Here is a 26,328-nt window from a genome sequence, read left to right on the forward strand (position 1 = left end):
GCCACCACTGCTCATTGGTGGCCGCTGCTGGCAGGGACACGAGCTGGCAGAGAAGCATGGAAGGTAAGCGCTGGCTGGCTGGCTGGCACCCAGTGAGCTGGCCTTTCACAGGAGCTCTGGCATTAGATTCGGAGAGGCAGGTAGTTTAGAGATGAACCCGTGGGCTCAGACCTACTACGTTGCTCCCCTCGGGAATGACGGGGCAGGGCTGGAAGCCAGTGCTCTTGGGCCCCCAAGCCCACTCTTTCTCCAGTGAGACTGCAGATGTGAAAGCGTTTCGAGTTCTGCCAGGAGATGAAACTGTAGAAGTATAAAATTATGAAGAATTACCAGTCACACAGAAAACAAGGGCAGGGGCCACCTTGTCCTGATTTAGTGGAGAGAAGAGGGCTGAAAGGGGCCTTAATAATGGCATTGACTGCTTCAAGGGTGCCACCCCAGGGAAGGGCAGGGAGGAGGGGAGGTGGGAGGCATGGAAGAGGGGGTTTTGATGGCAAGCCCAGCAGCACGCTACTGGAGAGGACTGGGCACAGGACAGGGACCCCAGAGAGCCTGCAGGGCTCTGCGTCAGGAGACTTGCAAGGCTGCAGTGGGGCCACAGACCCTTCAGCAAGGGGCATCCTGCCCAGGGCCCCGTTGTTCAGGTTCCATAGGTCCTAACATGAGAACCTCCTCTTAGTGCTTGGCCTTTCCCCAGGACCTAGAGGCCTCTCTTGGCACCACGGAGCCGTCTACCTCCCTTCCTTGATCAGCTAGGGCCCAGCAGGAGCCCCTTGGCATGGCATTCAAAGGCCTGCCTACTTCTCCCAGCCTTGCTTTCACCTACTCCTTCTCTGTGCCTACATCCCAGCCACTCCACCTCTATACTTGCTGTCTCCTCAGCCTAGAATACCCTCCATTTTTAACCTGGTGAACTTCTATTCATCGTTAAAAGCCCAGTTCAAGGGTCACCTTCAAATGGTCTTCCCTGAACCACCCCACAACCAAACCCAGACAGAACAGGCCCTGCCTGCCTTCACAGGTTTCCTGTACTATGGCTATTTGCACATCATCTCCCTCAGATGAGAAGATTCTTAATAGGAAAGACTTGCATCACTCATCTCTGGGCCTCGCACCCTCTAGGCCTCATTCCCTGGGCAGCCTGCCCCGTAGACCTGCCCACGAGCTCTGGCCCCACACTCCCTCCTGCTCTAAGGAAGGCCTTGCTGTTCAGTGAACCTGGTCCCCCAGTCGTATTCTGCCTCAGGCCTGCCCATGCTCTCAGCATGTGGGCAGACTGCCCTTCTCATCTGGGCACTGCAGCCACAGTGACTGTGGTATGCTGTCCAGCCACGAGAAGGTGGGTGTGGGGCTGGTGACCGTCCATGTCTGAGTTTGACTTCAAGCAGAGTTTGCTAGAAGCGACACAGTTCCTGCCCCCAAATGCATACATGCGCACACACATGGGCACACACAGCCCAGTCCAGGCTCTCTATAGATGTGAGGTCCACGGAGCAAGCAAACATGAGTCGAGTCCTAGGGAAGTGTTACACAGCTGTAGTGGTGTCTCCACTGCCCCTCCTACACTCCCTAGCATTGGCCAGAGCCTGGAACAGCTGGCTTATGGCCCGTTCTCTGAGTCCCATTCACTAACTTTTCAGACAGGGAAACAGAGACAAAAAAAGAGGTTCTTGCTTGAGATTTTCCCGAGCAGTAGTGGAAGACCTGGGGTCAGAAACAGTTCCCCGGCTTCCTTCCCAGGTTGTGTGCCCATCGCTACATGCTGCCGCTTGCAGAAATGCCAGCTGGATGTTTGGTAGATTTTTCCTTAAGTCTAAGTAGAGTATCAGGCTCCACTCTCCTACCAAGGCTGAAGTCCTCCCACCTACCTACCCCGCACAAACATGGCCCAGTGGCCTTCGGACTGTGTAGAGAGCGCTCTGTGTCCTGGGGTGCAGGGCAGAGCCAGGGGAAGCTTACCTGCCAGAAGCCAGCCACGGTCTCATGGCCGAGATGTGTCAGAGATGTCTAAGAGCTTAGAGAATTGTGTTGGAGGGAGGCCTGTGGGAAGTAGAGAAAGTGAGAATATCATACCACTGCCATCTGTCAACTTTCATGTAAGTTTGAAAAATGCACCCAAAAATGGTGAGCACAGCCTCGCTGAGAGTGGTCTCAGGGCCAGGTTCCAGCCACCACCTCTCCTTCAGCATGCTCACCACAGGGTCCAGATCAGGGACCCCCGGGGATGTCCACAGGTTCACACCCCACTCACAGAGCAGGAAGTCTGAAGTCAGCAGCTCCTGCACACTATTTCCACTCTCAGGCCCAGAAACTCTCACTTTCAAGTACGCCTCGGGAAAAGCATCCCCATGGGTGTCGTGAGTACCGGTCACCATGATTCACTCGTTCCTTCTTTCATTATCCGTGCGTTCACACAAGCATTCAACAGCTGTTTGGGAAAGCTATTCTACACCCGCGTCAGGGCTCACAGAGGCGAAGTCACTGAGTGACAGCTCATGTCTAGTAAGAAAGTCACAGATCCAGGACAAATGCCACAGGCTCCCAATCCCCACCCTCCCTCCTCTGAGTGATCTCTGTGCCAGACACTGGGCAAAGCATTTCACATATGCCATGCTCGATGCCATGCATGACACCATGCATGGTGGCAAGATGCTTCCCACTGTTTTCAGCAAAGAGACTCCTTTTGTGTGACAATATGTTTCAAAACTCCTCCTAACTATACATGAACTATCTTTTCATTGGGAAAATAAAGAGTAATACAAAAAACACAATGAACATATGCTTTACAATTAACTTGTATTTTAGTGATCACGGCACTATCACATATATTTAAATAATGATTACATCTGCTCAGTTGAGATGTGTTCTTTATGTCTTCTGGGCTTCAGGTTTTGACCCCTCAGGGAGCATTCCAAATTCATTCAGTAGATACTTATGGAGTGTCTCTGAGATGCCTGGCCCCATGGCCCACAGGTTAGGGACCGTGGCAGCTCTGCCGTGAGGCATGGTCAGCTCATACCCAGCTCAGATGGGATGTATGCCCGAGAGCAGGCCACTCAGCCTTCTCTAATGCAGGGTCCTCATGAGTAAAACAGAGAGACAATGGTCCTGATGTTGGGAAGTTGTTATGGGGATGAAATGAGTTAGTTGAAAGCACCAGGTCAGTGCTTGGCATAAAGCAGAAGCTCAACAAATGGACACCACAGGACTATCATCACTGCCATCCTCCTCCTCACCACACTTCTCACCGTCACAAGCACCCCCGTCGTCATAAACATCATCACTAGTACCATCGCCATCGCTGCCACTGCCACCATCCTGCTTCCTTTCTCTTTCTGAACCCCAAGAAGCCTGTCCTGCCCCTCCAGTAGGATACACAGTAGTTTCTACCCTCTTTGTATCCAAATCTTCTTTCTGGGGTTCATACCCAGCCCTATAACTGGAGTTGTGTGGACTTGCGTAAGTTACTCAATCTGTCTGAATCTGTTTCCTCATATGTAAAATGAGACAGTTGTTTTAGGGATTCATGGAAGAATCAAATAATGAATATAGAAACTCAACACAATGTCTTCCACGTGGTAGATGCTCAATAATTGCTTGTTACTGTTGTTGTTGGTATTATTTTACTATTATTATTATTATTATTATTATCATTTCTCCTCCTAGCCTGGGAGCCTGAGGGCCAAGACCATTCCAAATTCTTTTCCCCACAGAGTGGAGCACAAGGCCTGTCTCCCAACAGGCATGATAAGTGTTTGCTAAAACAGTCTTAGAAGCTCACCCAAAATCAGATGCAAAATAACTCAAAGGACAGGAGCATGGGACATGGCCAAGGATTGAGCCCTGATGGGACCCTGAAAACCCTAAAGATCCCCTGAATGGAGCCATTTGTTACCCAGGGAGCCAGTCTGCAGGCCTGCTGGGACTCTTCATTCATTCATCAAGTTGACCAATTTTCACTTTGCTCCAATAACAAACCCTTCCCTAGTCATTTTTTCTCCTCCCTATTTTGCAATCTTGTTTCTATCCATCACAAAAGTGCTTGGAGGCAGGTAAAATAGGCACTGACAATCAATTTTATAAATAAAGCAATGGAGGCTCAGAGAAGTGAGAAGACTTGACAAGGGCCTACAGTACTCAAGGCCAAGTTGGAAAGTAGATCAAGGTCCAGTTCATGACCTTGAATCCATCCCACTGGCCCCATGATGTCAAGCACTTCACAAACCCAGGATCATTCATTTTCACTGAGCAGTTCACTTCTTAGCCAACAAAACTGAATTAAATCACTTTGGTGCTATTTTAAAATGCCTGTTGGAAAGAGAGACTGTAAGTTCTGTGAGGGCAGGGACTATGAGAACCATAACAACGTGGGAGCAGCTAAAAATATGGATACTGACCCCAAACTGCCTGGGTTCAAACTCTGGCTCTGACACTCATTAGCTGTGGGACCATGCACAAATTCCTTAATCTCTCTGTGCTGCAATTTCTTCATCTATAAAGAAAGGATAATAGCAGCTATCTATGGGGTTGTTGGGAGGATTAAATGAGCTAATCCACATACAGTGTCTGAAACAGTACCTGGTACATCGTAAGGTTTAGCTGTAGTTATTACCCATGATGCAACCGCTGCATGTGGAAGGACCCTAATAAACATTTATTGGATTGTTGAATGGTTGAAATAGTCCCTGGAAAGAGGTCAACTGCTGTGCTTCAAGCATGGATGAGCAAGTCAAAAGAGTAGCTGGGGCTCTGGCCCCAAGGAATTTGGGTACCCCAGGTCCTGGGTCACAGCCGAATCCAGGAGGAGGGAGATTGGTTATCCCAGGGCTCAAAGCCCTCTCTGCTTCCCAGGTGGTTCTGCACCCAGGGAAGGGCAGCATATATGACTAGTGGCGAAGAACATGAGCTCTAGATGATATTCAAATTCAAGTCCTCACACTGTCATGCTGTCACTCACTAGTTGTGTCCTTGTCTCCTTGTATGTGCCTCAGTTTCCTAATCTGTAATATGAGGACACTCACACCTACCCTGAGGGATGTTGGGTTGATTAAATGTCATTTGGAGGAGGTGAGCCCCCTGTACCCAGCCCCGGTCTGTAGTGACATTGTAATAAGCCTGACAAAGTCAACAGCGGCAACCGTGAGGGAGCCCATGCTACCGGCCAGCGCATCATGCACTGTGTTGCTTCCAGTGCACTCCCTCCCAGGGGCTTGGGATCCCTCTAGTAGGGAGATGGCTTGTTGGAATCACCTGGGCTCCAGTCTTTGGGCCAAAAAGCTGCTGCAAAAAGGCAACTTCTCTATTTGGCCCCAGTGTAGACTGGGCTCTGTGGAGGCGAGACAGCTGCTTGGGGAATGGCCCGCTGGGAAGGGTGGTCTCCCGAGAATCCACTTGGAGAGTTCCTCCCAATCGCTAGTGCCAACAACTCACAGCTGGTGTGCAGCTGCCTCCGAGATGGTCTCAGTCGCTGTGAGGGCTGCAGACCCCCTGTGCTCAGTTTCCCTGACGCAGACCCTCAGGCTGCCAGACAGTCTGCTTATGGAAAGGGGCAAACATTTATTGAATCACAAACTTCACATACCTTGCCTCATTTCATCCTTACCACAGCCTGCAGGTGGACACCCTGATCTTCACCAGGTACCAACTGTGAGACCCTGAACAAATGATTTAGCTACTCAGGCCTCAGTATCCTCATCTGTGAATGGTACATAAATATCTTTATTCATTAAGCCCATTTTGCAGAGAAGAAAGCTGAGGCATAGAGAAGCAAGTGCATTGTCCCAAAATCATATAAGTAACAAGTGACAAACCGGGAGCTGCTGAGCATTAAAGTTTCATTCATTCATTCGTCCAGCAACTATTTTGTGAAGGCCCACCAGTTGGGATGCATCAGGTCCATACTCTCTCTTTTAAAAAATATTCATATGACCTATTTTGTTTCACTCCTAAGACCCTAACATTGAAGGAAATTCAACTTAACAAAGACACATTAAGTCCCTTCTACGTGCCAGGCAGTGTGTGAAGTTCTAATATTAAAGATCATGTTGAATTTTCATGACAGCTTTGGCAGTTGATTGCCCAAGCTCACACACATGGAACCTGATGGAAGCCTGCATCATTTGACTCCCAAATCCGCTTTCTTCCCTTCCCACCATGTTGCTCCTTTCTCTCCAAGGTGTGCACATCTCCCCACCCCTGGCTGACCCAGAGTGAGGCAGGCTCTGAAAGTTCTAGTGTCCGCCCCTCAAAGTCCCTCACCCAGCGGAGGACAGCTGTCAGCCCCTCTGGCCAGTGCCACCCACACTGGACCTTTGTTGGGACTATACCTACCTGGCTCCCCTGGCCCCCTGAACTTGACCCCTGTTTGCTTATATCTTGCCTACCTCCAAAAAGAATGTGAGGAATAAAAAAGAATAAAAGTATAGACCAAGGTTCAAAACGTTAGACAAAAACAAAGTCCAGATGTAAAGGGGCCAGGGAGGCTGGAAGTGTCTTCAAGGACGATGCCCAGTGCACACAGGGTTTGGGGAAATGGGTGCTCTCATGTCACTGATGGTAGTGAAAGCTGGCAGAGTGCTTTTGGAAAGCAGTTTCAAACCATTCACAGAAGCTCTGTCTCACAAGGATCTGTACTTTAGGGCACAGTCATCCCAATTACCAGGAATATAGTCTAAGGGGAAAAAATCCTATGCAAATTCCATGCAGATTTATTTATAATACTGAAACACTGAATACTGAAAGCAGATCTATGTGCTTACACATAAAAATAGCGAACAGGTCTATTAAAACTAGAGTGCATATGTATCAGGGGTTGGCAAACTACAGCCTGCAGACCAAATCCCACCGGCAGCCTAATTTTATAAAGTTTTAAGAGCACAACCACACTCACTCATTTACATATTGTCTGTGGCTGCTTTTTGTGCTACATCAGTAGTGTGCAGCAGTTGGGATAGAAAAAGTATGGTTCCCAAAACCTAAAATATTTACTATGTGGCCCTTTGAACAAGCTTGCTCACTGCTTATCTACTTGGTGGAATATGCATCCTTTGAATGTGATATCAGGTTGCAAAAAGCAAGTTACAAAGTTTTATATACCAGATGATTTTACCAGTGTATAAAGAAAAAAACCCTACAATGAAAATTGTACATTAAGAAAAGAAAACAGAGGGATTGATGAAAATATTGACAGTTTTTGGAGTAGAAACACAATGAGTCCATTTTTCTTTGCTTTCTTGTATATTTTCCTATTTTCTAATTCTTGAGAGATACACAAATATTATATAACAGAAAAATACACATGTTTTAAAAAGAGAGATGCCCAGATGAGTGTGTTGTTCTGGTGTCCTAGTAGCCAAGACAAAGAGTAAAACAAGATGGATTCTATTATCCGTAGTAGGAAAGAACCAGGGAACTAGGAAAATCAAACTCTCCTGGCCCAGACTTTTGAGAGGGCTTGGTATCCAGGGTCTTTGTTTCAAAGGGTATTGAGCAACACAGTGCACAGTTTTCTCTACTTTTTACCAATGTGCTAAAGTGTTTTTGCATATATGGCTATTCCTGGTTGTTGGCCCTTAAATGTAGTCAAAGAAAGAACATTAACTGTGGTCTGTAAAGACAATTCTCCTAGTGGCCAGGGTGATATAAGAGTTTCAGTTCAATGAAAACCTCATTGGAAAAAAGTATCAGCATATCCAACAGACTCATGAATTTTCAGCAGAGTCTTCTCTTAGAAAAATAAAACTTACATCAAAGACTCGTGTGTAAGACAGATAAAGATGGGACGCTCTGGTAGAAGCTGGGTGGTGCTGCCCCGGACGGGGTTCTGCAGAGCCTTTGGGGCTTTTTTTTAGCCCAGAGGCAGATAGCTCCATTGGACCCTCCCTCAGGGGACTGTAGAGTCCCTGGTTTTTTGCCAGGTTGAGGGCACTGACAAAAGCAGCCGGAAGGATGCTGTGTGCCTACAGAAGGCAAAGCCATCTTCTCTAGAGGACACGGCTATCAGGGCAAAGACAGGGTTTGTACTCATGATAGTGCTTTCATGGAGGGCCCTGGTGGGGTAAAAATGGACTTGACACCTTGGGGCTGGCAGCTCTAGAGCAGACTGAAGGCTGACAGTGACGGCTGAGGCCTGAGTGGAGGTGGGTCTCTGTGGGGCTGGATAAGCCTAGAGGACAAATGTGTGAACCAAGCTCATATCCCATTTCTGTTCAAAGCAGGAAGAACCCAAAGCTTGTTAGCAGTGGGGTGTGGGACAGTGTAGGGAAGTGATTGTGGGAAGGGCTCTGGATCACATTTGAATACTGCTCTGGTACTTGTTAATTGTGCCATGGCAAAGTTATGGACTCTCCAAACCTGTTTCCTAGTCTGTAAAAAAAAGGAAAATGATAGCCATATTATAGGGTTGCAGGGAAGATTAAATGAAATACTGCATACCAAGTGCTCAGTACCTTACTTGCCTCACAGTAAGTGCACAGAACGGTTTGCTATTGCAGCAATAGACCCGGCCAAGCACAAAACCTGCCCTCCCAGGGGCATGGTGAACCTGGCAGTCAACCTTTGATTGATGCAGTATTGAAGAAACACTCAGGAATGTTTGGGACTAACACTAGTTTGCTGTAATTGGTGAACAAAAGACATGCTGATAGAACTTGTAGGGCAGCAGAAAGAAGCCAGGAGGGGCCATCCCCCAGATGAGTGGCTCAGGAAGCCTCTAGAAGGACTTAACAGAATCCCCTGCCTATTAGGGTGACATCATAGGGGAACTGCCTTTGTGGGGAACCTGACAGAGTGCTCAGGTGTCTCCTATTCAGAGCAACCATGCCCAGGCAGATAAGATTGTGCATCATTTGTCTCCACATGAGGGACACGTATCTCACCATCTCTGTTGTGTCTAGGGGTCAGGCAATACACACCAACATGTGGCAGTTACTGGGTTTTGGCTACTCCACACCCCATCTCTCTACTTCTCTATTGCGACCCTAATGTCATTTTGGTGAATTAGCTCTCTTGGTCTTGGTGAACAGTACACCAAGACTCCCTGCCTTCCAGCAGCCAAGGGGAGGGCCTCAGGCTGAGCTAGGCATATTGGATGCTCTTTTTGAAGCCCCAGAATCTATCATCTCTGCAGCCAGGATGATACCACCACAGATTAGTTCCTGTTTTCTGCTCCCCTGAGGGGCCCTGGATCCTTTTCTGAGTCTGGTTCTTCAGCCTTCCTGTCAATTCTGTGAGATTCTCATTATCCTTCCAGCCTAATCTCTTTTTGCTCCAGTTCTCTAAAGTCAGCTTCTGTGGCTTACACCAAAGAGCCATAATGGGTGCAGAGAGACGTCACAAAGGCTTCTTTTGGTACAAGGAACCAGGTGCTGTGGCACCCAGATACTAGGAGCCCCCCAATAGCTATTCCCCCTGTTCCTTGTCTGCCAGCAGAGGCTGCTTTCCTTGGGGCCTGCCCTTCCCCAGGCCCAGGGGCTAAGCCATGACTAGTCCCATACCCATAATGGTGGTTTCCTTCCACTTTCAACTGGCTAGTTCGGGCACGGGTGTGTGACTTGATCCTGGCTAGTGGGACCTACTACTCTCAGTTTACAGCTAAGGGAGGTCTTTCTCAAGCTTTCTGGGAAGGGGCCTCCGTGCTGATAAAGAGACTTGGAGGAAGATGTCCCTCTTCTGCACCACCCACCGTCATGTCTGCACATGGCCCCAGGACCATCTTATGACCTTAAGTGAGAGGATGCTGACTTGGTGGTGAGGTTGGCAGAGGGGGCATGGTTGGGAAGTGTGTGGGTGTGTGGATCCTTGATATCACTGGGCTGCTGGGTTACTCAGCTTCGGAAGTGCCTTTACCTCCAGGCTTCTGGAATTAATAACCCCTATAATTTAAGCCATTGTAGTCTGGTTTCTGTTACCTGCAGCCCAAAGCCTCCCAGTACCTAGCCAGAGCTTCAGACAGGGGATGTGGCATCAAGGACCAGTGGCAGGTAGAAGAAGTCTGGAGAAGGGAGCAGCCAGAGAGTGGGGTAAGCTTGTGATGGGCCCAAGCAGGGCCAAACATGGGGGCACAGAGGTAACTTCTAGCAGGCAATCACTGAAGTGAAAAGGATGGCAGTGTCCTTTCCTAGAAGTTTTCTTCATTTAGGGCAAGAAGCCAGCCAACAGCATGGGGGCACAGGAAACAGTGGAGTCTGGGTGGAACAGTAACAGCAAGTCAGGTCTCAGGGTGTGGAGTTCATGTGTGGCTCTGACCCTTGCAGAGAATTAGAGCCTAAGGCAGGGAAGCAGAGGCAGGAAGAAGTGAGCCCAGTGTTGTAGGATCACCAAGACAGCAAGGTTTGGGAGAGGCTGCAGCTCAGCAGACACTCCCCGTTGACTGTCATCACCCACAGGAATGCTAGATGCAGAGCTCTGGGCAGCCAGGCCAAATCCAGCCTGTGCCAGCCCTTGGCACGATGAGACTCTGGCTGCTGTGGCTCAGGTGTTGGACAGGCACCCTGGAGGGACAGTGCCTGGAGTAGGGCAGGGAAGTCAGGGACCAGCAGGAGTTTAGGTCAGGAAGCAATCTTAATCATGAGTTGAGAGGGCCCTGGTGACATTTCCGGGTCATGCCAATCTGAGCTCCATGGTGTGCAAGCAATCCTAGTGCCTCGGAGAGATGGCCAGCAGTGGGACCAACACTCCCCTCTCCATCCTGTTCTTCATGCATCAGCCAGGGGTTCTGGGGCTTCCTCCTCATGCTTTCTCAGCTGTACACTCTTCCTGTCCCACCTCCCCTTCCCTAACACTGAGCAAACCCCAGAAATAGTCCTTACGGGTCATTTTCAGGGCTGAAAAGCTCTTAAAAATTCATCTAATGAACCCCTTTCATGTGACCAAAAGGAAAACAGAGGCACAGAGAAGAGCAGGGGCATGCTCTTAACCTGCTGTATGACCCTGGCAGTCAGCATCATCTCTAAGGTCACGCCAGCTCTGACATTCCATGGTTCTGCTTCAAAAGGAGGAACATATGTGAAATTGTGAATCAGCTCTTCAGGGCCACACGGAATGGCCTTAACTTTAAATCCCCAGTAAGGGTCTGACTCTCCTCTCCTGCAGCTCTCATGTTCCAACAGCTGGGTCCCTTGCACTCCCTGCAAGTTTAGTCCTACCTCTTATTTTCAAACCAATCTTCCCTCTTATAATCATTATAATCACCAAAAGAGACCCTGGCTTGGATTTTCCTGCTCTAATATTGTGCCTGTTTCCAGGAACTGTGTCTCTGTGTTGTTCCTAAGGCCCAGAATGCACCTTACTCCTCAGTCCTGGTCCAGTGCCTGGCACAGACCCACACCCTGAGCCTGAGCTCCCAGTGCCACCACTGTGCATGATGGTGACATGATGGTGGCTCACAGTGGCTTATGAAGCAAGTGCTCCTGACAGGTGCTCATGTGAGAATTGCATGTGGATTCTTTTATCAAATTCCCAGAAAGGGTCACCAGGCAGCTACTATCATTACTCCCATTTTACAGATAAGGGAGCTGAACACCAGCTTGCCAAAGGTCTCATGGCTGCTGAGCAGCAGTACCTGGGTGTCCCCCTGACAGCCTCGAGCCAGCTGTCCCTCTGGCCTCTGCTGTGCTGTGGGCCTGGGCTGCCTTCCTCCTGCTGCCATCCCCGGGCTGCCTCCGAGGGCCTGCTTGGTCTCAAGTCCCAAGCCTCTCTCACTCCATAGCTCTCCAGGCTTCTGTCAGGCCCTTCGGAGGACATGAGATTTAAAGGACCTGGAAGAAGCAGAGGGCCTGGGGGGCAGGGAGCAAGCAGAGGCCGTAAATCAAGCCTGGTTATTAGTGAATGTAGACCCCATGGTGGCATCCACCAGGCTGGGTCCCGCTGTCACTTGTGCAAGGGCAGTCCCTGGGCAATAGCTTTGGGGCAGGTGCTGGCGGGCCATCACCCTCCACGCAGGGGAGGCTGAGTGGCACAGTGAAAAAGCTTGACAGTCTGTGTTCAGATGCCAGCTCCGTCCCTGAGACATGCCACGAGCTTGAGGCAATTCCATGAGAAGGTGGGCTCTTTCAGCCTCCAATCCCCCAGCTGTGAATGGGGCCAACAACACCAATCTTGTGTGGCCTTCATGCGGACACATGAAGTTTCTTTGTCAGCCTGGCTCTCGGAAGACTGGGTCCCTTCGTGCCTTTTCCTCATTGGCTCCTGCTCCCCTTGGTGCTTGCTTTCTCCTGATGCCAGAGACGACCTCTCAGGGCTGACAAGATGCTCACTGGGCTGGCAGGGACCCGAGCACACTCGGCATACTGGAGATAAATATAGGGTCCAGACACCTGATTCTGAACAATGGGCTATTCTGGGGGTTTAATTGCTCATCAAGGGGAAGGCAGGCTCTGGACAGTGACCGACCCTGGAGAGTCAGGACGAGCAGCAGGGCGGCAGACACACCAAGGTGCAGGTGCAGAAATACCAGCCACAGGGTTACAAATGCCAGAACATCACAGAGGGAGGGTGCTCAAAGGGCCTCTAGGTGACCATGCTCACAGTGTACAAATGGGGAAACTGAGGCTGGGGGAAGAGTGCTTTGATTCACTGCTTCAACAAACATTCATTGAGCCCCTCCTCCAGGCTAGACTCCACGCTCAGCCTCAGGGACTTCACAGTGTAGGGCACAGACACTGCCAGAGGGAGGCCTGGACAGGGCTGCAGGAGCACGAAGGAGGCACGCCACACTAATGCCATGGGGCACACATCCGTTCATTCATTCACCAATGTGCTCAGCGCTCATACATGCCAAACACTATTTAGGTGCTGGGGACACAGCCCTGAACAAAGTCCAGTTCCAGCCTTGGGCGTACAGTCTCATGGCAGACAAAGGCAGTCACAGATAAATGAAGAGGTATATGACAGAATGTCTGGGAATGTAATGCTATACCGAAAAATACAGCAGGATAAGGGGACAGTGGGCACCTGCCACCGACTGATGTTTTAGGTAGATGGTCAGGCTGGTGCTCCTGATGACAGGCATATTAACCCATGAGGTGAGCAGGGTGCTGACTGTTCTGCCCTTCTGAGTGAAGAGGGGGGCCAGGGGACTGAGATGACCTGCCTCGGGGATCATAGAGAATCAGCAACACGGCTAGGAACTGCTCCAGGCTTCTTGTCTCGCAGGCCAGAGCTGGCCCCCTGCCCAGCATGGCAGTCCCTTTACGCCCATAGCTACTGTCCCTCCCTTCATCCTCTTAGGGGATGACGCTACCATGCAGCCTGGTTGGGTGGAGGCCAGAGCCAGGTGCCTTCAGCCACTATCTTCTGGCTCTCCGCTTGTCCACACTGGCCTCAGGCAATGGCCACTGCCAGCCAGAGCCTTGGCCACGCAGCACAGCAAGCTGGCCCCTCCCCTTGCTGCCTCCCGCCAATGTCAGGAGTGCTTTGGTATCAGACACACACGTGGTCCCTCGCTTCTGAGCTGTGTGACCTTGACAGTTCAGCAGAGCATCTGTCAACTGGATGCTGTGCTGCCATACATCACGGTGGGCAGGATTAAATAAAGGTGGGAGGATTAAATAAAGAAAGGTGTAAAATGCCCACAAGAGTCTGTGGCCCACAGTGGGCCTGAGAGGCACCCGCACCGGCCTCCTTGCCCCGGCTCCCTCCTGCTGTGCCTGCCTGCAGCCCGGAGCATCGCTCCCTCCTCGGGGCTCCCTCAGTTGGGAGAGCTCTCCTGTTCTCTTCCTGCGTCTGCCCTTGGTCCCTGCAGGAGACTGCCAACGCCTGGAAAGCAGCCTCTGGCTCCTGCGCGGCTCCAAACCTCCAGCCTTGGGCTCAGCACAGACTCACACTCAGTCGCTGCCCTATAAACATCCCGCCTTGCAGCTTCCGGCCAGGAAAGCTGAGCTTGAAGAGTAATGGGGGAGGTAGAACGACAGATTCAGAGTCAGCTTCTTTCCAGCCTCCTGACCCTGCACAAGTTAACTTTTCTTTTCTTTCTTTTTTTTTTTTTTTTTGTAAATGAAGACAATAAGGTTCCGGAAAATTATGTTGTGATTTTAATATTGTTTCCATTATGGAATCATAGGTTGAGACCTGAGTTTATTCAGTTTGTAACTTGGTACTACAATCTTTTCTACAACACCCTGCCCTCTGGGTGTCTCCTGTAGTTGAACTCTCCAATGACAGGGAACTCACTACCTGCTGGGCAGCCCATGCCATGTTTTGACTGCTTCTAGCATTAGAAACTCTGTTTTTTTTAAGACCTGCCATGCTGAGCTCTGGAATGCAGAGAAATGAGTGTGTGGTGAGCAAGCCTGGGGATGGCCTGGGGGGAGGTGCAGGGTGATGGTGGGGAAGGGGTGGGAGCTGAGAGCACCCAGGAACACCACCCCCACTCTCTGGTGCAGCCCCTCCGTCGTAGGCCGTCAGCTCCCCTTCTCACATGAGCTCCCATTAATGGTGCCCACTTTGCCCAAGTCTTCAGAGCCAGTCCAGCCCTTCCAGAAGACATCCTGCCTGGGCTGCCTCCCGCCTGGGGCCGCTCAGCAGCTGGACCACAGGGGCCTGGGTTCTCAAGCCGTGATGTATGATTAATGACTCTGATGAGCTCACCAGCCCAGGGAAGGAGGGTGATTGGTGGGGGTGGGGTGGGGGAGGGAGGCCAGGGGAAGGCTGGTTATGGATTTTAACCCTCTGATGTTACTGGCTGGGAATTTAACATCAATAATTCAAGGCAGTAGGGAGGAGGGGTTGAGAAAAATGCAAAAGAAAGAGGGAGGTTAAGACAGAAAGGGAGAAAGGAAGGGAAGGAATTGGGGAGGGGAAGGAGAGAGAGAAAGAAGCAGAGATATATTTTTCTGAGTGTTTCCCACATGCCATTTTGCCTCCTGTAGCTCTTTTAAGCCTCATTGCAATCTGTGGAGCAGATACCATCACCCCCATTAACCAGATAAAGAAACTGAGGCTCCGGGAGGAAAAGCAAGGGCTCCGGGGGTCAGCTGATTCCAGAACCCAGGTTCTTTGGGGAACACAGGAGGTCCCTGCAGCCTCAGGACACCCAGCTCCAGCTCACTCTCTGGGGCTGACATGTAGCCAGAGAGGTTGGAGGGCTTTGCCCTTGGCAGAGACACCAGCCGCCAGCCCTCTGGACAGCATCAGAACTTTGTTGCTGGAGCTGAAAAAATTAACTGCTATATTTAAAAGCATTGTTCAGTTGCTAAGGCAACAGAGTGGCTAAGAATAATATAAAAAGAAGATGATATGCCAGGTTGTCACTGGCAACCCATTTTAAGGGTGTGTGCATGTGTTTTAAAAGGAGTGGTGGGGGGAGAGGTGGTGAGGTTCAGACTGTCTTCCTGCTCCCTCTGGCACCATCTGCCCCAGTGACATGTCCAAGATGACATGTCTTCATTCCCTTGAAAGAGGGATGTCACCGGTCTGCCCAAACTGGGGGAGCGCTGGCACATCCTGGCCCTGAGCCTAAAGAGAAAGGTGCCTCTAATCCCCTAATTGCTGTCCCCTCCTGGCAGCCCCCCACTGCCTGGGCAGCATCCATCAACTGTGGAACCCCAGCCGAAGGCACCTCTCAAACAGATGGCTCCAAAATAGCTTCTTCTCTCCAACCTGGGAGCTTCAGCCAGCCTGGCAGACTCCCTGGGGACCACCCAGGAAAGCAGATGGTCGGGAGAGAAGAGCAGGAGACAGATTTATTGATCTGCAACCTGGATGTCAGGGCTGAAAGGCAGCTTGGGGCAGACATAGGCACAGGGTGGCCCCAGCTTTCTGAGGAGTCCTGGAGAGAAGTACAAAGTCTAACCTCAGTCTGGAGCCTGGGTCCAGGTGGCCTGGGAGGTCAGGTCTCCCTGTGTGAAGCCCTGTAGGCAGGGTTGCAAGACAGTGTGGATGAGGCGGTATGCTCTGTTCACCTTGGCTTGATCAAAGGAGGTAATGGCCTCAAGAGGGACAGGAAGGTGGATGGGGATCATGGCCCCTTGTATGCCAACCAGCTGCTTGTCAGGGCTAAGAAGCAAACACCCATGGGAGACACAGAAGAACAGGACAGCCAAGAGACAAACAAACAAAATCCCCAGGGTACTTTACTAACAGTCATGTTTTGGAAAGAGATCTGTTATCTTTCCCTCTGTCACAGTTATGCAATATGGAGGAGAGCTGTGACATCAGCCCAACAAGGGTCCCCATGCCAGCTCTGTTGCATACTGCTGTGTGACTTCGAGCAAGGCCCTTAGCGGCTCTGGTCTGGGTCCTTTCTTAGGTAAAAAGACATTTTGTTTTGTTTTTCAGGACTGTGATTGGGCCTCAATGAACTGAAGTAAGTGAGGCACCAGGCTTGGCACATACAATGTCCTCAGTAAATAGCACCATGCACCAGGAGAAAGCTTTGTCTCAGCACTTCTCTACATCCAGCCAACCTTGCAGGCCAAGGGGCACCTGTGCAAGTAAGTGAGGAATAGATACAGCTGGGGAGGCGCCGTCACACAGAAGGGCCAGCGAGGGCCCTCAGAGTGCTTAGATGTTCCTGGAGGGGTCAGGGAGTTCTGAAGAAAGAGGGAGGTCTAATAGAATGAGGATGAGATGGGAAGGGAGAGAGATTCAAGGCAGAAGGAGTGACTTGAGCAAAGGCAGAGAGGTGGGAAAGCACTGGGGGGTCTGAAAGCAGGGAACAGCTCAGTAGGCCAGAAACCCATGGGCAAGGAGGGGGTGTGGAGTAGAGAAATGGTGGACCTATGCTTCAGGAAGACCCCTGTGGGGCAGAGCAGGGAAGCTAGATGGGTCCCATAACCTGGCATCAGGGAGATCTAGGGGATGCTGGTGCAAGAGTCAGTCTAGGCCAGGGATTAAGAGGCCTGGGCTACGGCAGGACAGGGTTTTATGGTTTACAAGGCCATTACCTCCTTTGATCAAGCCAAGGTGAACAGAGCATACCGCCTCATCCACACTGTCTTGCAACCCTGCCTACAGGGCTTCACACAGGCTGGGGTGCCACCATGTATAGGGCAGCTACAAATTAATTTCCAAGCATTCCCTAGTAGCAGGCACATCTAGGAGAGCTGGAGAAGCCCAGATGAGGGAGAGGTCTCATGGGTGGGTGTGGTCAAGGAGGGCTTCCTGGAGGAGGAGTAGAGGACATTCTGGGCAGACAGTATGGCGCAAGTAAAGCATGGTAAGGAGACTGCTCACAGTGCACTGGGCAAGTAGCTCTTGGCCCTGCTGCAGCTGCAGTTCTTGTAGGAGGGTTGGGAGAAGGCAGGTTGGAGATCTGGGCAGGGCCAGGTCAGAGAACCACGAATTCCAGGCTGAGAGGCTACATTATCCTATGGGCAGTGAAGACCTGTGCAGGGCCCAGAGGGGCTGGGGCAGTGTGGGGAGATGTGAGCAGAGCAGTTCTAGGAAGCCAGGCTGGGCCAGATGTCTAGTGTCTGGCTCCTCTCCCTGAATCTCAGACACAGGGTCCTCCTCCTCCTCTGGCTGCCTGAGTGTCAGCAGCAGATACCAGACCTCAAGCAGCACACTGTGGAAAATGGGTGGGTTTCCTCAACAACTGCTCTTACTGCAACAGAACACAGCCAGCCCCTGACCCCGAGCTTTGGCCTTGCTGACTTCCCTCTTAGGGAGAGCTAGTTGCCTTATATCCTGCTCTCTCAGGGCACACAATTCTGGACTTCATTCCCTTGAGAGAGGTACCCAGACCTGTGTCTGGAGAGTATCTGGGCCTCATGGGAACTCAGGCTGAGTCAGCGTGTGGGCAGACAGCTGTCCCAGGTGGCTCAGCATCTGGGGACCAGACTTGGGTAGAGGTTTCTGGGCCAGGGCAGTTCCATGAGGCTTGACCTCTCTATCTCCTTCAGCAAATAATGAGCACCTACTATGTGTCAGGCCTAGGCACTGAATCAGGAAACAAAACCCCTGCTCTCTTGGAAGTTAATTCTAACTGGGAACAGAGACAACAACAAACAGATCCACAGGTAGTAATGAGCACTATGAAGGAAATTCACAACAACCTGGGGAAGGGAGGAGAAAGTGACCAGAGTAAGTGCTTGAATGGAGGTGGTCAGAGGACACTTCTCTAAGGAGGTGAGATTCTAAAGGGGTGACATTTCAGCAGAGGCCTGAATAAAGTGAGGGAGAGTGGAAAGGCTATTTTGGGGAAGAGTATTTTAGGCAGAGGAATGATATATGCAAAGATCCTGAGGCAGAAATGAGCTTGGTGTATTTCTCTGACTCTTTATCTAGTGGTTTTGGGGAAGGAAGAGGCTCAGAGAGGTTAGGTGACTTGCCCAGAATCATGTTATAGATTAGCAGCCAAGCAGGGGGAGAGGGCAAGTTTGCTGCCTGCCGGTCCAGGGCTCATCTGCCACTATATGGCAACTGGCCACATTCTAGGTCATGGGCTCCAGCTGCATGTGGGCACTGGTTGCTTCCTGTGGGGGAAGGCAGAATGGGCTGAGACAGTCATTCCATTAACAAATGCAGACAGTGCCTACTATATGCCACATGCTGGCTGTGCTGGGTCCTGGCATGTAGCAGGGCACATATGTACAGAAGCATATTGCCTCATGGAGCCTATAGTCTACTGAAGATTGGACAATGTAGAATCACAGGATTCTAGGACCCTAGAGTCTGTAGTCTGGGAATCCCAGAATGAAAAGATTACATCTTAGCCTCAGAGGATTCAGAATCACCCAAACACAGCTTCTCAGCAAAGGACAGTTGGCAAGGCCCTTCAGCAGCATTGAGTCCATTTTAAAGAGGGAAGAACTGAGGCCTGGTGCACTGACTGTCCCTTATATGACAGCCAGTGAACTGATACTGAGGAGTCCAGTGGGATGATTGTGGGCAATGGAGATGGGCATGGGCTTGGGGGCCAGGCAGCCTGGCTATCGATCTCTACCTATGCTACATATTGATCTCTACATATTGAGGATGTCCTTCCTTTTTAAAGCTTAATAATATTCCATTGTATATATATATACATTTTCTTTATCCATTCATGCATTGATGGACATTTAGGTGGTTTTCCATATCTTGGTTATTATAAATAATGCTACAGTGAACATGGAGTCCAGTGTACACAGCAAGCATTGGTACAGATGCTTCTTGAACCTCAGGAAGCCTGAACCTCAGTTTCCTCATTTGAAAAATGGAACTAATATGGCATCTACTGCAAATAATTCTTGGGAAAATTAAGATAACATACATAAAGTGCTTAGCATAGTAAATGCCCCAAATGCTTACAACTGCTATTATAATTATTAGTGAAACTTCAAGGACACTGGTATCTCTCTGTAGGTGACAGAGATCAGGCCCTGCTGGGATCTGAAAGGCCTGTGCACCCCAGCCAGCAGGCTTAGTATCCTACAGAGGGTCTGCCCAGGCATGTTAGCTGACGGAGAATAAGGGTTGTTTCACTCTCACCTCGAAGCAGAAACATGGCATGTGTGTCCTGGTACAAACCCTCCCCTCTTCCTTCTTTCCACTCCCTCCTGTCTCTGTCTGTCTCTCTCTCTCTGACACACACACACACAGACATGTGCTGAAATTATGGCCATAAGTCCCTAATTCACCCTGGGCAGTGGGAGCTGAGACCAAAAGGAAGCAGAAAAGTTTCCAGAAGATTCTAGCTGGTGGGGAGGTGCATGTTTGAACCCTCCCCTTTGGCTGAACTAAGCCTTGATGGGACTAGGGCCTTCTCAGAGGTCAGGAGCAGAATAACTCATGGCCAAGTGAGACTGATAAGAAATCCACCCTTGATAGGGTGAGAGAGCAAGGCCAGGAGCTGGAACGGAGGGCTCTGAGGACACTGCGGCAGGGACAGTGACTGCCCAAAAGGCAACCAGGTAGCCTGCAGGGCTTCCTGGAGGAGCGCGGGGAGCAGGGTTTCGCTGGAGCTTTGTAGCATGGGGAGGATTTGGCCAAATGGACTCAGTATGGGAATAGCATTCATTACAAGCAGAAAACAGAAATAGAACCAAAAAAGTACCAAAGCACAGAGCCTGGAAATCTTAGGGTGCAGAACAGCAGTGAGCTTCCACTGATGACTTAGACTTTTTCTAAGTTGGAAATAAGACATGAGTAGGGAGTGGAAGAAACAGCCCTTTTTGCTTTGTGTTCACCTTTATGGTGAGCAAACAGTAAATGTGCAAATTCACCCATCTAAAACAGCCGAGCCAACCTAAGCAAGTCATTTTTCCTCCCTGTGCCACAAGTTTCCAGCTCCCTGTGTGTCCCTGACATGGGAGGGAAAGTGCCCCAGAGCAGATATTCCTGACCACAAGGCAGTAACCAGCTGCCCACACTGCTCAGGAGGCCTGTGGCCAATTTCCCCATCCCCATCAGCAAGTCCTGGTCTCATCTGAAAGCCTTGGGTTTCCTGGAACATCTGTCCAGAGCACTTCCTCAACCTCACGGCACCCCAGGTGGGACAATGACTCACGTTCATACCACACTGGGGAATGGAACCTTGGAGAGGTGCCTCGCCTGAGTCCTACACCTGGTTAAGCAAAAGAGCCAGGATTTGAACCCAGAACTGTGTGACTACCAGCCCACAAACTCTTTCTATCAAGCCAAGCTGTCTCCTACTCTAAGTTGCACAGGCTAAGAATAGAAGCTAAGATGGAAAATAATTTATTTCCAGTCCCAAAGGACTCAGACTTTGAAAAGTGGCTGAAGCGCAGCCATACCTGCCACTCCAGAGGCCCAGCCTCTTTGAGATAGCTGAGGCTGGCTCTGGCTTCGGCCAAGTATCCCTTCCAAGCCACCTTCTCCCTTCCTATGCCTTCCCTGCCCACACTCAAACATCTTTCCAGGCTTTACCTATGTCCCAGATGCTGAAAAGTCTTCAGAGAAGCCAGGGAATCCCATAACCAGCATGCTGACCCTGATGTGCTGGCACTGCCACATCTGAGCAGACTCCTGGGGCTGCCCCCAGAACCCAGATTGCAACTCCTGAAGGGACTAAAGGGAGATGCTGTGGTTTTCCCCACTGGGACATCCCACAGCTAGGAAGGTGCACTCACAGGTTGATTCCATTTGGACACACTTGGAATAGCTTTGGATCCATCTGGAAAGAAATGCATTTGTCCAGTCCTGGCACCCCATCCCCCAATTCAAGCACTGAATATCCCACCTTATTATTCCACCATTTCAAAGCCTATTCTTTGCAATGATTATGCAAGGTATTGAGGGAGCTACAGGCGGAACCAGAGTCAGGCTCTGATATTAAGAAGCTCATAAGTGCAGAAGCTGGAACCCATGTGTGCTGGTGGTAGGAATGTAAAATGGTACAGCCACTGTGGAAAACAGTATGGTAGTTCATCAAATAATTAAAAATAGAATTACTATATGATTCAGCAATTCCACTTCTGAGTATTTATCCAAAAAACTGAAGTTAGGATCTCAAGGAGATATCTGGACTCCATGTTCACTGTAGCATTATTTATAATAACCAAGATATGGAAAACCACCTAAATGTCCATCAATGCATGAATGGATAAAGAAAATGTATATATATACAATGGAATATTATTAAGCTTTAAAAAGGAAGGACATCCTCAATATGCAACAGCATGGATGCACCTGGAGGACATACGCTAAGCGAGAGAAACCAGACACAGAAGGACAAACACTGCAGGATTCCACTTACATGAGGCACTAACGTAGTCAAACTCATAGAAACAGAGAGTAGACTGGTGGTTGCCAGGGCTGTGGGAGGGGGAAAGTGGGAAGTTGCTATTCAATGGGTATAAAGTTTTGGTTACAAGAGATAATAAGTTCTAGAAATCTGCTGTCCAACATCATGCCTATCATTAACAATACTGTATAATGCACTGAAAATTTTGTTAAAAGGGTAGATCTTGTGCTAAATGCCCTTGTGTCAAAAAAACATAAGCTAGAACAAGAAGCGTAAGTAGGGGCACAGGTTAATTAATAATGGTAATAGAAAATATTTATATAGTCCATATCCTGTGCCAGGCACAGGTCTGAGTTTTTACCTATATGAATTCATTTAACATTGGCCATGACACTACGAAGGACATAATGTTATTGTCTCTACTATACAGATAAGTAAACTGAGGCACAGAGAGGTTGAGTAACTTGCCCATGATAATAATCGCAGCTCACAGGCTCAGAGCTGGGATCGGAACCCAGGCAGTTAGCTCCAAGTCTGTGCTCCTAGCTCTGTACTCCACTGCATCGTAAGACACAGAAGCATATTCCCACAGAGGTATGCCCTGGGCAGTGTAGGGGTGGGTGTGATGCTTAATGATGAATACCCCCCTCACCTCTGAAGACTAAGGAAGCCAGCAGTGAGCACACCATGGCAGGAACCCCTGCACCCTGCAATCCCCACCTTCCCCACCTGACCCAGTCAAGTCCACCTCTTCCCTGCTGCCAGCACCCAGGGCTCTTGGGGCAGGTCTCCCTTGCTGTGCGGACAGTCTGCTTTGCCCCAGCTGCAGGCTTGTCTCAGCTTCCTCCAAAGCACAGTCTCCATCCCACCCCCTTTGACTGTTCCAGTCCTAGCACAGGCCCGGGATGTGGCAGTGCTTCTGAAATATGTATTGTATTTGACATGAATTTCTTACAGATGTCAGGGCTGGCCCTGACTGGACTGTGAGATTGGCAAAATAAATTTGGCCTACTCGTCTTCCCTCCCTCCCTCCCTCTCTCCCTTCCTTCCTTCCTTCTTTTTTTTCCTTCTACTTTCCATAGGTATTTCTTGAGTTTCCACTATACATAGCAGCTGGAATATTTCAGACGGTCCCTATTCTCCAGGTACTCACAATCCAGCTGGGGAGACAGACTAGCAAAAAGACAATTGCAGTGTGACAAGTCCCAGCATGGTGTGAGTTCAGGGCATGGAAGCACACAGAATAGGCAGCCGTAGGTGTGGAGGGGACAGTCAAACCTTCTGAGAAGGCTTCCCGGAAGTGGTATCTAAACTGAGACCTGAGGATTGAGCAGGAGTTAGTCTCACACATGTGCCTCTCAAGGGGAGGAAGGTTAAGCCCAGAGTCTTCTAGGAAGGAGAACCATCTTTGCAAAGGCCTGGAGGCCTAGAATTGCACACACCCTGGGGAGGCTGTAGCATAGAGGTGGAAGAGGAAGGGGGGAAGAGCAGGGCAAGACCCGCAAGGGCCCTTGCAAAGCTCTCTTAAGGAAGTTGGCACTTAACCCTGGAGGCCACGGGGAGCTATTAAAGGATTTTATGAGGGATGATGTGTCCAGATTTGTTTTGGAAAGATCCCCCCGGTGTACTGTGGACAACAGATTGGGGGTACAGTGGTGGTCCTTAGAAACAGCTACCAAAATGCAGGTAAGATTAGGTTGTTAGCAGTTGGTGAGGGAGGAAGCAGACACACCTGGGAAATCTTGAGTCAACAGGACTTGATTGCCTTGGATGGGGTAGGGAGCATGCCAGAGAGGAAGCCTGAGTTTTGGATCCCTTCCTGGCGTCCCCTCTTCTCTTTCCCACCATCTCTAACCTCATCCCATTGCCGTAGCTGCAAGTCATGGAATTCTTAGGGAAACTCAAAAAATACTAAATTTCTGGCTCCATCACATGAACTGGGAGCAATTTTACTAGGAGAAAATGAGCCCACACCATAAAATCATAACCCACACATGCACATCCACCATAAAAAATATGCTATGATACTCAGCAGAATTGGCTGATTCTGATAATTCTCATTAATATGTGTTTGCTACTTGTGCATTTCATTTTATTGCCTGTGAGCACTCATTAGCAGTCAAGCGGTAGCAGGTGCCAGCAGCTTAAGAAAAGCCAATGAGAGAAAAATGTAAAGTTGAGATAATTTTAAGCAATGATTTTGTTCCTAACTACTAGTTGGGAAAAGACAGATATCAGTTTGGTTTGGTAGTGGAACATCTCAGCACAGCCTTCAGAGCACAGGGAAAAGCATTCCTGCAAGCTTTCTCCTGGTCAGTGTTGGAGAGCAATCTGATTAAGCAGTTCACGCTAAGGAATGAATGACCAGCAGGGTCCCCTGACCCTCCTGAGGTACTAGCAGCTTGGCTTTAGAGATGGTGAGTGAGCCTTCCCCACTTCCTTTGAATGTCATCATCTGCCTGTACACCCAGACAACACAGCCCTTTTGCATCCACTGTCACCTTCCAAAGCCAGTCCAAGTAAGCAAACTGCCAAATAAGCCAATCCAAGTAAGCAAGTCCATTCAGACTGCTATAATGGAACTCTATAGACTAGGTGGCTTATTAACTACAGACATTTATTTCTCATAGTTACGGAGGCTGGGAAGTCCAAGATCAAGGAGCTGGCAGATTCAGGGACTGGTGAGGACCCACTTCATGGTCCAGAGACAGCCATCTTCTCGCTGTGTCCTCACATGGTGGAAGGGACAAGGGACTCCTGGGATCTCTTATATAAGGGCACTAATCCCATTCATCAGGGCCCCACCCTCATGGGCATGTCATCTCCCAAAGGCCTCACCTCCCAATCACATTTATTAGGTTTCAACATATAAATTTTCAGGGGACACATTTAGTCTATAGCACAAACATAAACTTTAGATGCAAAGTATGCTTATTCTGCAAATGCAGCTCCAGGATAAGTCTTCTGTGTGCTCTCACCCTTAGCAGAATGCTGCCCCCAGGGCTCTGCCCTGAGCACAACAGATGAGGCTGGTTCTCCAGGGAGAAGAGGGCTGCCTCGCACATAATGCCTAGGACTGAATGAATTGCAGGATGGATTTTTCTTCACAAGGAACTACTGCTGCCAACTAAGTTGAATAAAAATGCTCACCTAAGGAACCATTCTGCAGATGGCAAGGCTGAGGAGCAGAGAACAGAGACTTGTCCCTGAACACACACTCTGAACATCAGCCACACTCTACCCTCCCTGGCCCTTTGGGACATGTGATGGAGACTGGAGGCATCCAGCTCTGAGCTGGCATCGCATCTGGGAGCAGGACAATGTGAGGGGGCCAGAGCCTGGGCAGTGAGGAGGGAAGCATTAAGACATCTGGTAAAGAGAGATGGGAAAAGATGGTGGCGTGAGTAGGGTGGCAGAAATCTCTTCCCAAAACCAAATGTATTTTGAAAATACAGCAAATACAACTATTCCTAAAAGAGTGGCCAGAAGATACAGTACACAGCCAGGCTACATCTGTGAGAACCCAACATCTCACAGAAAAGGGCAAGATACAGAGCCATGACCTGGCAGGACCCAAGCACTCCCCCCACCCCAGCTCACTGGCAGGAGAAAAAGAATCAGAGTGGGGAGGGAGTAGAAGGACAGAACTGCTCAATAACCAGCCCTAGTAATCTGCCCTGAGCACAGACATACATTGCATGCTGCTCTGGATATTAGAGGAGCAGAAAAGCAAAATCCAAGACTAAGACTGCGAACAGGTTCCCACAGTTGGCTACCCTGGGACAAAAGAAAAGCAGGTGCTTTAAAAGTCTTAAAGGGACAAGGGTTTAACAAGTGGACAAAATCGTCCTGGCACACTCAGCCCAGTAACTTCAAGTAACTTCAGGCACCCTAACCCCCTGGTTGGCAATGCAGCTCCAAGACCTCTCATGGTGATAAGCAGCCTGCTGTTCCTTCCTCTCTACTGGCACCTGTGGGAAAACATTGCTGTAGACCAACTGGAGAATAGGCCTGCCTACAGCAACCACACAGCTTAACAGAGAGGCTGTTCCCCATGCATGGTTGACAGGTACACACAGAGGAGACGGGTATGAAGACCAGGAGGCATGAAGGGGCCTTGCTCTTGGCAGAACACACGCCACTTGTATGTGACACCCGCCAGTGCTCTAGGCCATCCTGAGGGCCGCTCTGCCCATGGCAACTCAGGGGATTAACCCAGAGGGTGCTCCCTGCACATGGTTAACTGGCACAGACAGCAGAGATGGGCGAGGAGATGGGAAAGCACAAAGGGACTTTGCTCTTGTGGCAGAACATACACTGCTGGCCTGCGAACCCCACCATTGCCCTAGACCATCCTGAGGGCCGCCTGCCATGGCAACCCAAGGGATTAACCCAGAGGCTGCTCCCTGTGTGCAGTTAACCAGCACAGACAGCAGAGACAGGCAAGGCGACCAGCAAGCAGGAAGGGACTTTGTTCTTCCAGCTGACACACGTGCCATTTGCTGGGGAACACTTCCATCACCATAAAAAGGCAGAAGAACATTCTTCAATCCCAAATCCCTCAAACACCAGAGAGAGGACCTGTTGAGAATGAAATCACCAATCTTCCTAAGAAAGAATTCAAAATAAAAGTCATAAGCATGCTGATGGAGCTACAGAGAAATATTCAAGACCTAAGGCATGAATTCAGGAGGGAGCTCACAGAA

The 26,328-nt window shown here is 49.8% G+C and overlaps 1 protein-coding gene across 6 annotated transcripts in view; it reads right to left on the minus strand.

Annotated features, from left to right (window-relative positions):
• Positions 1 to 26,328, minus strand: part of HIVEP3 (HIVEP zinc finger 3) — a 497,332-nt gene that overhangs the window by 161,709 nt on the left and 309,295 nt on the right. For 5 of the 6 annotated variants that reach the window (XM_057500094.1, XM_036892764.2, XM_036892761.2 and 2 more), the window contains one exon: positions 1,960 to 2,040. The exons of the other annotated variant lie outside the window; for it this stretch is intronic. The gene's annotated coding sequence lies outside the window, so the exon portion shown is untranslated. The remainder of the gene's footprint in view (positions 1 to 1,959; positions 2,041 to 26,328) is intronic. 6 annotated transcript variants of the gene reach the window in all.

Source organism: Manis pentadactyla, chromosome 4, assembly GCF_030020395.1.
Source record: "Manis pentadactyla isolate mManPen7 chromosome 4, mManPen7.hap1, whole genome shotgun sequence".
NCBI lineage: Eukaryota > Metazoa > Chordata > Mammalia > Pholidota > Manidae > Manis > Manis pentadactyla.